Below are 10,322 nucleotides of genomic sequence, written 5' to 3' on the forward strand. Positions count from 1 at the left end.
CCACCATTGGAGTGGATTGGACGAATATGGGAACGAAATTAATTGTTTGGAGTGCAGCAGCAGAAGGAATGGGTGCAGTTAACTTCATTCCGACATGCTGCCATTCCGACGTGCTGCCAGTCCGACATGCCGCCATTCAGACATGCCCCCATTCCGAAACCTTTTAGTACTGCCATTCCGACAGTCTATCAATCAGTGGCGCCAACTTCAGGTCAACATTGGGGGATCATAAATATTTTGTTCAAATGGGTTTGACCAAAAAGTAGCCGTTTCTTTATCTGTAATTTTTTTGATTAATTCCAAATTTTGGTTGTGATGATGTATGAAATAACCCATTCCATCAATTGACGACCGCATTTTACAAGTGTGTTACGAGTGGCCGGGCTTGCACTTATTTAACATGCCCTGGAAATGTATGAATATTCTATGAAATTTGAAACTGGACCATTTATTCGTTAAAGTTGGATTTAAACTCAATGCAGGACCACTATTGGAGTGGATTGGACGAATATGAGAACAAAATTAGTGGAGTGCCGCGGCAGAATGAATGGGCGCAGTTAATTTCATATCGGCCCAAAGGCAATACAATTTGCTTTACAAAGGAGAACGGCGAGAATATAACCTGCCCTAAACCCACCGTTCCACACAAATTCTCGCAGGGGATCAATAAAAATAAACCAACAGTTTTTGCCCATAGAAAGCAAATCCGTTTAACATAGAGTGTTAAACAATATCCTCAAACTTTTTTTTTTATTATGGGTTTCCACTAAAAGGGCAAGTAAATATTCCCTCGTGGGCGGGATCTGGTCCGGGGATGGCCAATGAAATAGCCCTGCTCTCTGATGACATGTTTTGTGTGTGTGTGTGTGTGTGTGTGTGTGTGTGTGTGTGTGTGTGTGTGTGTGTGTGTGTGGGTGTGTGGGGGTGGGTGGGTGGGTGGGTGGGTGGGTGCGTGCGTGCGTGCGTGCGTGAAAGACGTCAACCTCATAGAGCTCCGAAAACATCACCTCAAAACAGAGACAAACGCTCTTAGAATTAGCCTACACATTTGTTTGAGGAGTGAATTTGCTCCATCGATTTGTTTGCAGACAGCCTGCTGCTGTGGAATTGCGGCCAGGTGTCATCAAAATTGGCCCGTGTAATAAGCAAGGCCTTTAAGGTGGGTCATGCAGGTCATGCAGTTCACCTCGTCAGTCCAAGTATTGTTCATGATGAAATAAAGATCAGTTCAACGGGAGCATTACGTAGTGCCAGGCAGACACACGGCAAATTACACATTTATTTTTGTCTTGTAATCTCCCAAACAATCGGCTACAGCAATTTATTGATATTAGAAAATTCAAAACGGGCTACATTTGACTGAATTGTAAAAGGTATAAGTGGTAATATTGTAGCGCTTGCGGCCCGACACTGCAGGGGCGAACTAGCGCAATGATGTAGACACAGAGGTGCTGACGTTTAACAGGAGAACCAGGCTTTATTATCCTTTCCATATAACTAACTAAGGGGTTGGAGGAGTGCCCAAAAAACAATATGGCGATACCGAACACTGGCTAGCTGTACCCGCCCCCAGTCCCAACTGGCCTATCAGGTTGAACTAGGGCAACTCCTTCCCCCCACAAACTCCCCATCAATCCACCCCTAGTCCTGCTGGGTTGCTACACGGCCCCCCCCTCTAATTCCTCATCCCTGAGGAAGAGCAACCCGGGAGTCGCCGTTCCCTCTGCGACCTCCATGCTAATCCATGCTATCCAACAGAGGAGTTCCCGTTGTTGCAGCAGTGTTCCTTGGCACCACAGCTCCAACTGGCGTCACCTCCTCCCCTTGAGGCACATTCTGTTGGTGTCTTGGTGGGGTCCTCCTGTGGCGAGGTGACCTGACCCGCGCCCTGGGAGTCGTCACAGGGAAGCCGGGCTGCTAATTCCCCCGGTATGGTGCCATCCTATCCCTGTGCAGCACAACTATGCGGCCTCTGGGAGCCAGTCTGACTCTAAACACAACCTCGCCAACTCTCTCAACCATATAGCAGGGGCCAACCCATTTGCTGTCCAGCTTGGGGCAACAGCCTTTTACCCTCTTAGGTCCATACACCCAAGCACAGCGGCGACAGTAGTCCTCAACATCTCTCCTGCTCTGGCCCCAATAGAAGAGCCTGCCGTAGCCGTCTCAATGTCTTTGTTACCCCAAAGCTACTCCAGGGGATCCGTGATGTGCTTCCAGCACTTTGTCCCAGAGGTCCTTTGGCACGACCACCTGCCAGCATGGCTCCCCAGTGGCTGGCTCACGCCAGCACCTCTTCAGGGCTCCTTCCTGCAGCTCCAACCCAGGCCATTGAGACCACAGTCCTCTGACTGTGGCCGACTGGGCCACCACATCTTCCAAGGGCGGCCGGTTTTCTGTCTCCAGCCATCTCATAACCGTTTTAAGGTCAGGGTCCTCGGTTTGCAGTCCAGCCCAACCCCTAACATCATCGGGTAATAGGGCTCGACAGATCACCTCCCCCGTCTGTAGGTTAGCTGCCTCCCGTTCTTCTTCCCGGTTACAGTGGTGACAGTCTGGGGCACACGGTCGGCGGGAGAGGCTGTCTGCATTTGTGTGACTCTCACCGGCTCTGTGTTGTATGGTGAACTGAAAGGCCTGGAGTTTGTTAAGTATTTTAAGAAGCTGTATTACCCTCACATAGCCACAAGGGGAGAAAGACCTTATTGGATGCTGCTCCAGCCACAGATAGCAGCACCTTTAGATAGGTGAAGAAGCCGAAGCCATTACGTCACCCCGGCCACGCCCACTAGGCCACGCCCACTTGACGTCCACTAGCGGGTGATTTGAAGTGCAGAGCCCAGAGATCAATAGGTAGACGGCCGAGAGCCACCCGGGCCTAAGCCCGGGGGCTTGAAGTAGATCACGGTATTTTCCTCTCCACGCGTTGGATACAATTCCCTCCCTTAAGCTTCAGACTATTTTCTTCGAAGAACTACGTAATAATTTGGTGACCCACGACGTTTGGAAGAAAGTCCCGAGAATCCCTGCGGGCGCGCCCTAAAAAAACTTCAAAAGGCCACACACGTCTGAGGTAAGTAGAACTCATTGTTTTAAAGGCCCACTATGCAACTTCGGGCATTTCTTCGCTGTTTTCTTGGTTTTGGCATGCACATTTCTCTACACAGCGCCCCCTAAAGCTTCGTAGTAGATATTTTACAACACTGTCGTAACAACTCGTTGACGACTCTTCCCCATGCACTTCTACGCGAGCCATGTGCCTTTGTTTTCAAAGAAGCCGGCGAATGCGTGGAGCCATGTCCGAAGTAGATGTTCATAAAGTGCAGGCAAGGTTATACATTTTTAAAATGGTGTATTTGTAATGCAATAAACATAAATCCATCCTTTTTTAAAGTTGACGGGGAGAATTTATATTATAATTGTTTTATCATAGGTTGAACAGAACAATCAGTGTAAGAGTGTTGGCCAACATAATAATCTAAATAAACAAGAAGATCCCACAAGATCCCCGAATTCAGACTGAATTCGGGGATTCAGTCTGTATCTGGGGGACTAGACAGACGAACAGCAAAACACCCATGGAAACAAAGGTGTTTATATGGTTGCAACCAAGCAAGCTAAAAACATACAGGGCTCACAACAAAACGGTCGAGAAAACAATTTTTACATGGCTCACAACAAAATGGTTGAGCAAACACATTTGTACAGAGACTATCAACATCAAGAATACCACAAAGACAAAGTTCACCCAAGGGTACTTTCAATTTCAAAAGCAACACGGCCAAGTCGGCTTCTGATTTGCAGTCTTCTTTTTCTTTCAGTTCACGCTATTCCTGAAAAGCTTGCCCAACGTTTACTCGTGTCTGGCCTCTCTGTCGGTCAGTCTCCCTTTTCTCTTCTTCTGTTCCTCCGACATTGGGTTTCTCTGTCTCTTTTTAGTCGGCTGATCTATGATGAATGTAACAATCCCTTAGTTACTTGTGTTTATATCGAGCCGGTTCCGTGTTTGGGGGTCTGTGCCGTGAAGCAATTCGTTACTTCGCAAGACCCGAGACTCCCGTGAGAGAGGGCGGCGGTTCGCCGGCAGAAACATATTCCTTTTCACCGCCAAGATGCGCAAGGGGGAGTCGAAACAACGAACAATCAAACAAAAATGTATAATAGAACCATCGCAATGACTCTTAGCCTGTTATATTAAGGTAAATCAAGCCAAAAAAGTTGCATCGTTCCCCTTTCACTCGTGTCTGATCTCTTTTCTGGTCCATTCTTCTTTTGTTCCACCGACAGTCGCCTCTTGGGTCCCTTATCAGTCGATTGATCCATGTTGAATGGAACAATTGCCTCGCAACTGGCTGTTCATATCTAGCCGGTGCCATGTTTGGGTGTGTGTCTGTGCCGTAAAGCATTTTCGAAACTACAATCTGACTACATTTTCGAGGATACTTCCGCTGCGTCACATCCGGAATGTCCCGGTCCGAGCAGATCAAGTTGCATATGCGCTTTTTCACTGTAGAGGCGACATGGGAAAATGACACACCCACCAATCGACCCAGAAATGGATGCAGAACCATCAGCATAACTCTCAACCTGCATACTTAATGTAATTTTGGCTAAAAAAGTTGCATAGTGGGCCTTTAAAGATTAAATCTGAAATAGGATTGGTTATAAGAACATTTAGGTGTAAGTTTGTTTTAGCCACCGTCCGGTCGTGCTGCTCCAGAGGCCTAGACCTCGACTTAAAAAGCATAACAACACGTGTTGCAAGGAACTCTGAAGGCCCTCCCTCTCCCCTTCTTTACACTTGAGTTGTTTTGAGTGCTCGTCGTTAACAATCGTTCTTGGTAATGGTTGAGAGGTAAACCTCCACTATCGGTCTCTGTATAGATCGGGCCAAAATAGTATATTAACAAGAGTTATCTTTCACTTCTCCGCTGAGGCCGGCACGGTCTGTGTTCCTAAGCAGTAGCTCCATAGCGGACGTTCGGAGTGAATACTATATTATCTGCCGATCCGCTAAATGCCACCCTAGGCTGCATGCTTACATTTTACATTCAAGTCTGTTGGTATTTTGTTATTAAAGACGATGAATTATTAAGGTAAAAGACCCCCTGACCCCCTACAATCGTGAAGTCCCCACCGCCCCCCCTCCAGGCCCCCTACACACGAGTACCGCCCCACCCCACCCCTCTAACGCCTCCCTCCCCTTGAAACCTTTTCATCTGCCTCTTAAGATCCCGTCCAACACCCCACTCCCCCCCCCCTCCGCACCCCTTCGTGAATCTACTTTCAAACACTCTCTTCCCCTACCCTTCCTTATTCATATTGCTGTTAGAAGAAGGCCACTCGCCTCTCTATTGTTAGTTAAATTGAAGTTATTTTCTTATTGTTCTTTCTTACCCTTGCTCCCTCCCAACGTAGACATCTGGTCATGTGTTGGAACCAGAATGTAAATTTAGTATGTGTTTGTATATTTGAGGGTCTGTGTGTCTGGGTGCTGAAATACAGGGAGCCAGTCCCTAGTTGATATCGGCAAAACACGCAAATATTTGTGTAGGTTGTAATCAATGTTTTTTGATTCACCAACATTAATAGTTTAAACGATCTGTAAATGTTTACATTTGTACTAAATGTATTCTTTCTCTTCAGGCCTTTGCAACCCAAGCAGCGATGGATGCCCGGCATTCATCAATTTATTGTTTACATTTCTTAATATTCTCTCTCTCTCTCTTCAGGAAATAGCAGTATATGCAGTAACGAATGCCTAACACTCAGACATTATGTTTTTCAAGGTTGCTGGGCCCTTCTGTCTGTTTTCATGCGTTTGTGTATCAAAACAGGAGTGCAATAGACACGGGTTGTGTCATGCACATTGATATTAGAGAACCAGGATGGTTCAAATAGACACAGGGTTCAACTGCTAAAATATTATGTTTAATTAATAAATGATGATGGTTTTAACCGGTGCACAAGGCGGGAGTTAGCTCAACTGCTGTAGTTCAATTACAATAACATTTGTTTCAACCGATAACTTCTGAATTTTTCTTTTAGGTTCAGTTTTTGTTTTGTTTGTAGAATATCACCATATATTTAATACCCAGATGTGCATAATTGTTGTAAGTTTGGATGACTCTTTATTCTACCTAGTTTAGACGGTTTTGATTGACCTAGCTCAGGATTCACCAGGTGTCAGACGTAGGATTGTGGCACTCCCTGGGAGCCCCCGAGCCACACGTCGACTGCACCAGGTGTCAAGACGTAGGATTGTGGCACTCCTTGGGAGCCTCCGAGCCACACGTTAATCGACTAATCGTTCCTGCAGTGTTCTGAGGTGGTGACGGTGGAGCTCAATGGGAGGCTCCGGGAGAGTTAAAAATCGCGGGCTCACACGGGGAGTGGTGACGGTGGAGCTCATGGGGAGGCCCCGGGAGAGTTGTCAATCACGGGCTCACACGGGGAGAAATCAAGTGAGTCAGTAAGTCAGAAGGTTGAATTAATGTATCGATTTGATGTTGACCAACAAAAAACTAGATAATTATAATAATAAATACTGTTCATGTAATGGTATAGTTAGGTCTGGGACCTGCGTAGCTAAAAAAACTGTTTTGGAAATAGTAATGGACGTGTCCGGGACATGTATAGTTATAAAATAAGTAAAGATAAAACTTGGTTTTACTTTACTTCTAGATAATTATAATAATAAATACTGTTCATGCAATGGTATAGTTAGGTCTGGGACCTGGGTAGCTAAAAAAACTGTTTTGGAAATAGTAATGGACGTGTCCGGGACATGTATAGCTATAAAATAAGTAAAGATAAAACTGGGTTTTACTTTACTTCACTTTGCTAAGACATATGCACGTTTGATGTGGTATGCAAAAGGTGGCGCAATAGGATATTGTGCAGAGAATAAGGCGTATGCACGTTTGATGTGGTATGCGATGTACATAGGAGTGAATCAAAGTGTGGACAACATCAAATGCGAGCAATAGGTAGAATAAATGAAGATTAGGTCATCCAATATGCATAGTTAGTGTAGGACAATCGGGTAGTATGATGAAGGTAACTGTTATTATGAGATACGGTTAACACAGAAGTAATATTGAACATGCAAATTTTAACATTGTTATTTCCCTTTTACATCTTTTTGGTTATAGATAAAATGGATTAGCGATACATCTGCTGGGAAGGAAACCTATATGCTAGGGTTCTCAATTTAGATTCAGAAGTAGTGGGCTCACCTTTCAAATGCCACTGCTGCTGCTGTAACGCTTTGATACAACGTCAGCGTTTCATAGTATGATATTTTTTTAATTCTGATAAGTTGCGACACATAGGTATACTGACTCATGTATCGTTTATAGTTTAGTGCATTTGAGAACAGTGTGGTCTCAAGACGGCTGCATAGACCCACCAATATCGACCTTTGGTTTTGTGTACTTGTTTTCATTTCTCTTCACAAAAGATTGGTTTAAATACAGATGATTAAGGAAAGGAACTTCAACTTGGTTGCACTACGGCGTTGTTAGGTTTGGTTGTCATTCTATGCCCATGGCTGAAGCAATGCGCAAGGAGGGATGTAGTGTGAAATTAAATCAAAGTAGATCCTGTAAAACAATTAAAATTAGTATTAAAGGAAATATGTTTTTGCTGTACATGAGTTTGTATTTCTGCAATAGAAACAAAAGTTCCAGAACCAGATGCAGACACACCCGGAGCCTACAAACTACCACCGCCGAGCAAGGACTAACAGTCACATGAGGAGATCAAATAACAGCAGGATTTGAATCGGTTCAGTTTTGGTTGTCCACCATTAGAAAAAATATTGTTTGTATAAATAACAAATATCATAATCAGCAACAGTTCGTACAGTTTTCGACGAATAAGGTTAAAGGAATATATAAGGTATGGATATGTTATTGACAGAGCAAGGAGGGGTGTATGCGATGATAGGCACGTACTTTTATCCCCAATAACACAGCTCCGGATGGGGTGGTGGCCAGGGCGCTGGCATGATTACAATCCCTCAGGTTAGAATTGGCAGAGAACTCCGGCATTAATGACCCTTTCACAGGATGGATGGAGAATATGTTTTGGAGGTGGAAAGGCATGATCCAGTAAGTGCCCGTCGCAGGAATAAATGCAGAAACCGTGTTAATTGTCACCGGCTGCCGTTGTATTCCCTGCGCACGAGGGCTACTGCATCTGCTGATCACCACAGCAGTGAGCGCTACAGTAGCGCCAAGTGCCATTCAGGCTTACATGGGGATCAGATATGATCCGATGAAAGTGAACGATACATCACCTGAGGGGCCCGACCCTATCCAGCTGTAATATGTAGAATAGTCAACACCTATATTTAAAAACCTACAAATTTTTAAACAACCATACCAGGCTATGTTTGTTATTGTGTAGTGTTGCTTGGTTGCGAGTGCAACCCGTTATTTCTGTATCGCTGCATTGATAATGGTACTGTTGATCTTCTTTGAGACGGTTGTTTACAGGCCACCTGTTGCTGACACGACGACGATGGAGAACCTGTTTGGAGGCTCCCATGATGTAAAAGTAACCTCTCTGTGAGCTGAGCCCTTGACAAGGAGGGACGAGTCTTGGGTTCATGAATTACAGGCCCCGACGGCGACAGAAGAAACAATGGCTGCGATAATAACAACGTCCAAAACCACCCACATGCAACAGCGCACCAATACACGAAGATCACCTGAACCATCCAAAATCCATGCTAGCCTATCAATAATCTTGAATTTTTTAAATTTTATTATGACTACTAATTTTTTACTTTACTTTTGCACATGTTAAATTGTATGACCTTGTAGCACATAACCAAAAAGTATTAGCTTAGGATTTCCATGGATACTTTTGTTTGTGTGTTGTTTGACAATATGATTGTATGATAACAAGATATATGTTCATTGTTGTATTGTTAATAATGACCTGTATTTCCTATGAGACCCACCAAGGTGAATGCCGTTTCAGTATTATGGGGACGCGTAGTGGTTTTTCTCTATTAATGGAGTTGTTCCCACACGGTTGGTGGTGTTGATGATTTATCCTACTTTGACTATGTTTTCGGTGTGGTAAATGGTGTTTATGATTTAAAATATTATTGTATGGTCATCTGAGATGACCAAGGAGGGATTGTTAAAGGGGGCCTATTATGCCCCTATTTACTGTTCATTATTTAATTTGTTTGACCTCATAGAATTGATTTACAACAATAAAGGGTTGTCTAGCACATTATTTTTTTCTCATACTTTATGAGTATTACAACCCCTATGTGAAACACCCTGTTGCTTAGAATTTTGAGGCATTTATAATCTTGGTGCTGACAGGGTGCTGACGTCTCTTCAGGCACTCTGTCACTCTGTCTATGGCTTCAGTGCTACCTTACCAATTTGAGCCTGAGTTGGACCCCGAAAGCGATAATGGAGCAGACGACGCTAATGACGAGCGCGATTTTAGTCGTAGAATGGACCAGGACATTTCACAGTGGTAAGTTTTTGTTCATGCTATTATACACACACGCGATTTATCATGTATTTAGAGTAGCTTTTCAGACTTAGCTTGCGGCTAGTAGACCACTCGTACTCTTCAAGGGTCCGTAACAAGCTTTTTATGTCCCGACATGGCATATTGTTGACTACTTTTGGCCATCAAAATACACCGTTATAACATAACATCTCTACTACCTAGGTGCAACTGTGGGAATTGTGCCTCTATGCCCAACGAAGTGAAGAACGTCTGCTGTAGAGTAATCCCAAAGGTAAAACTGATGAGCTTTAGGCTAAGCTAGTTTGTGGAGAACGATGTCATGTAATCTATCATCTTCGGAGGATGTATATATATATATGTATTATATGTATACATATATATATGCTCAGAAGATGAGAAGCCTACCACTATCATCACAAAACCTTATAATTAACTTCTAGCAAACTATATTACATGTTTAGATCATCTCTACCATATAGCAACAGTAATATCAGTCCACTTGTAATTCAAAACGAGTAATCTCATCATTCTCACCTGTTAGCTGTAGTTCCAGCCAACTGTACCATGTTTGTTATGTGAATTCATTAGTGATAAAATTTTTTGTAAATAACAATCCTACTCAAATAGATGTTGCTTCAGCAATACCAGTTACGAGAAATCTCACCTGTTCACTGTTGTCTCAGCCATGTGTTTACAATAGCAATCATTGTTATGTAGAACTAATCAGTGATTTAATTCTTTTTTTCAATAAAAGTATGACTGGAAAACAGATGTTGCTTCCTGAATCTGTATTGTCCTATGCAGTCATGTTGTAC

This window comes from Gadus morhua, chromosome 4, assembly GCF_902167405.1.
Source record: "Gadus morhua chromosome 4, gadMor3.0, whole genome shotgun sequence".
Lineage (NCBI taxonomy): Eukaryota > Metazoa > Chordata > Actinopteri > Gadiformes > Gadidae > Gadus > Gadus morhua.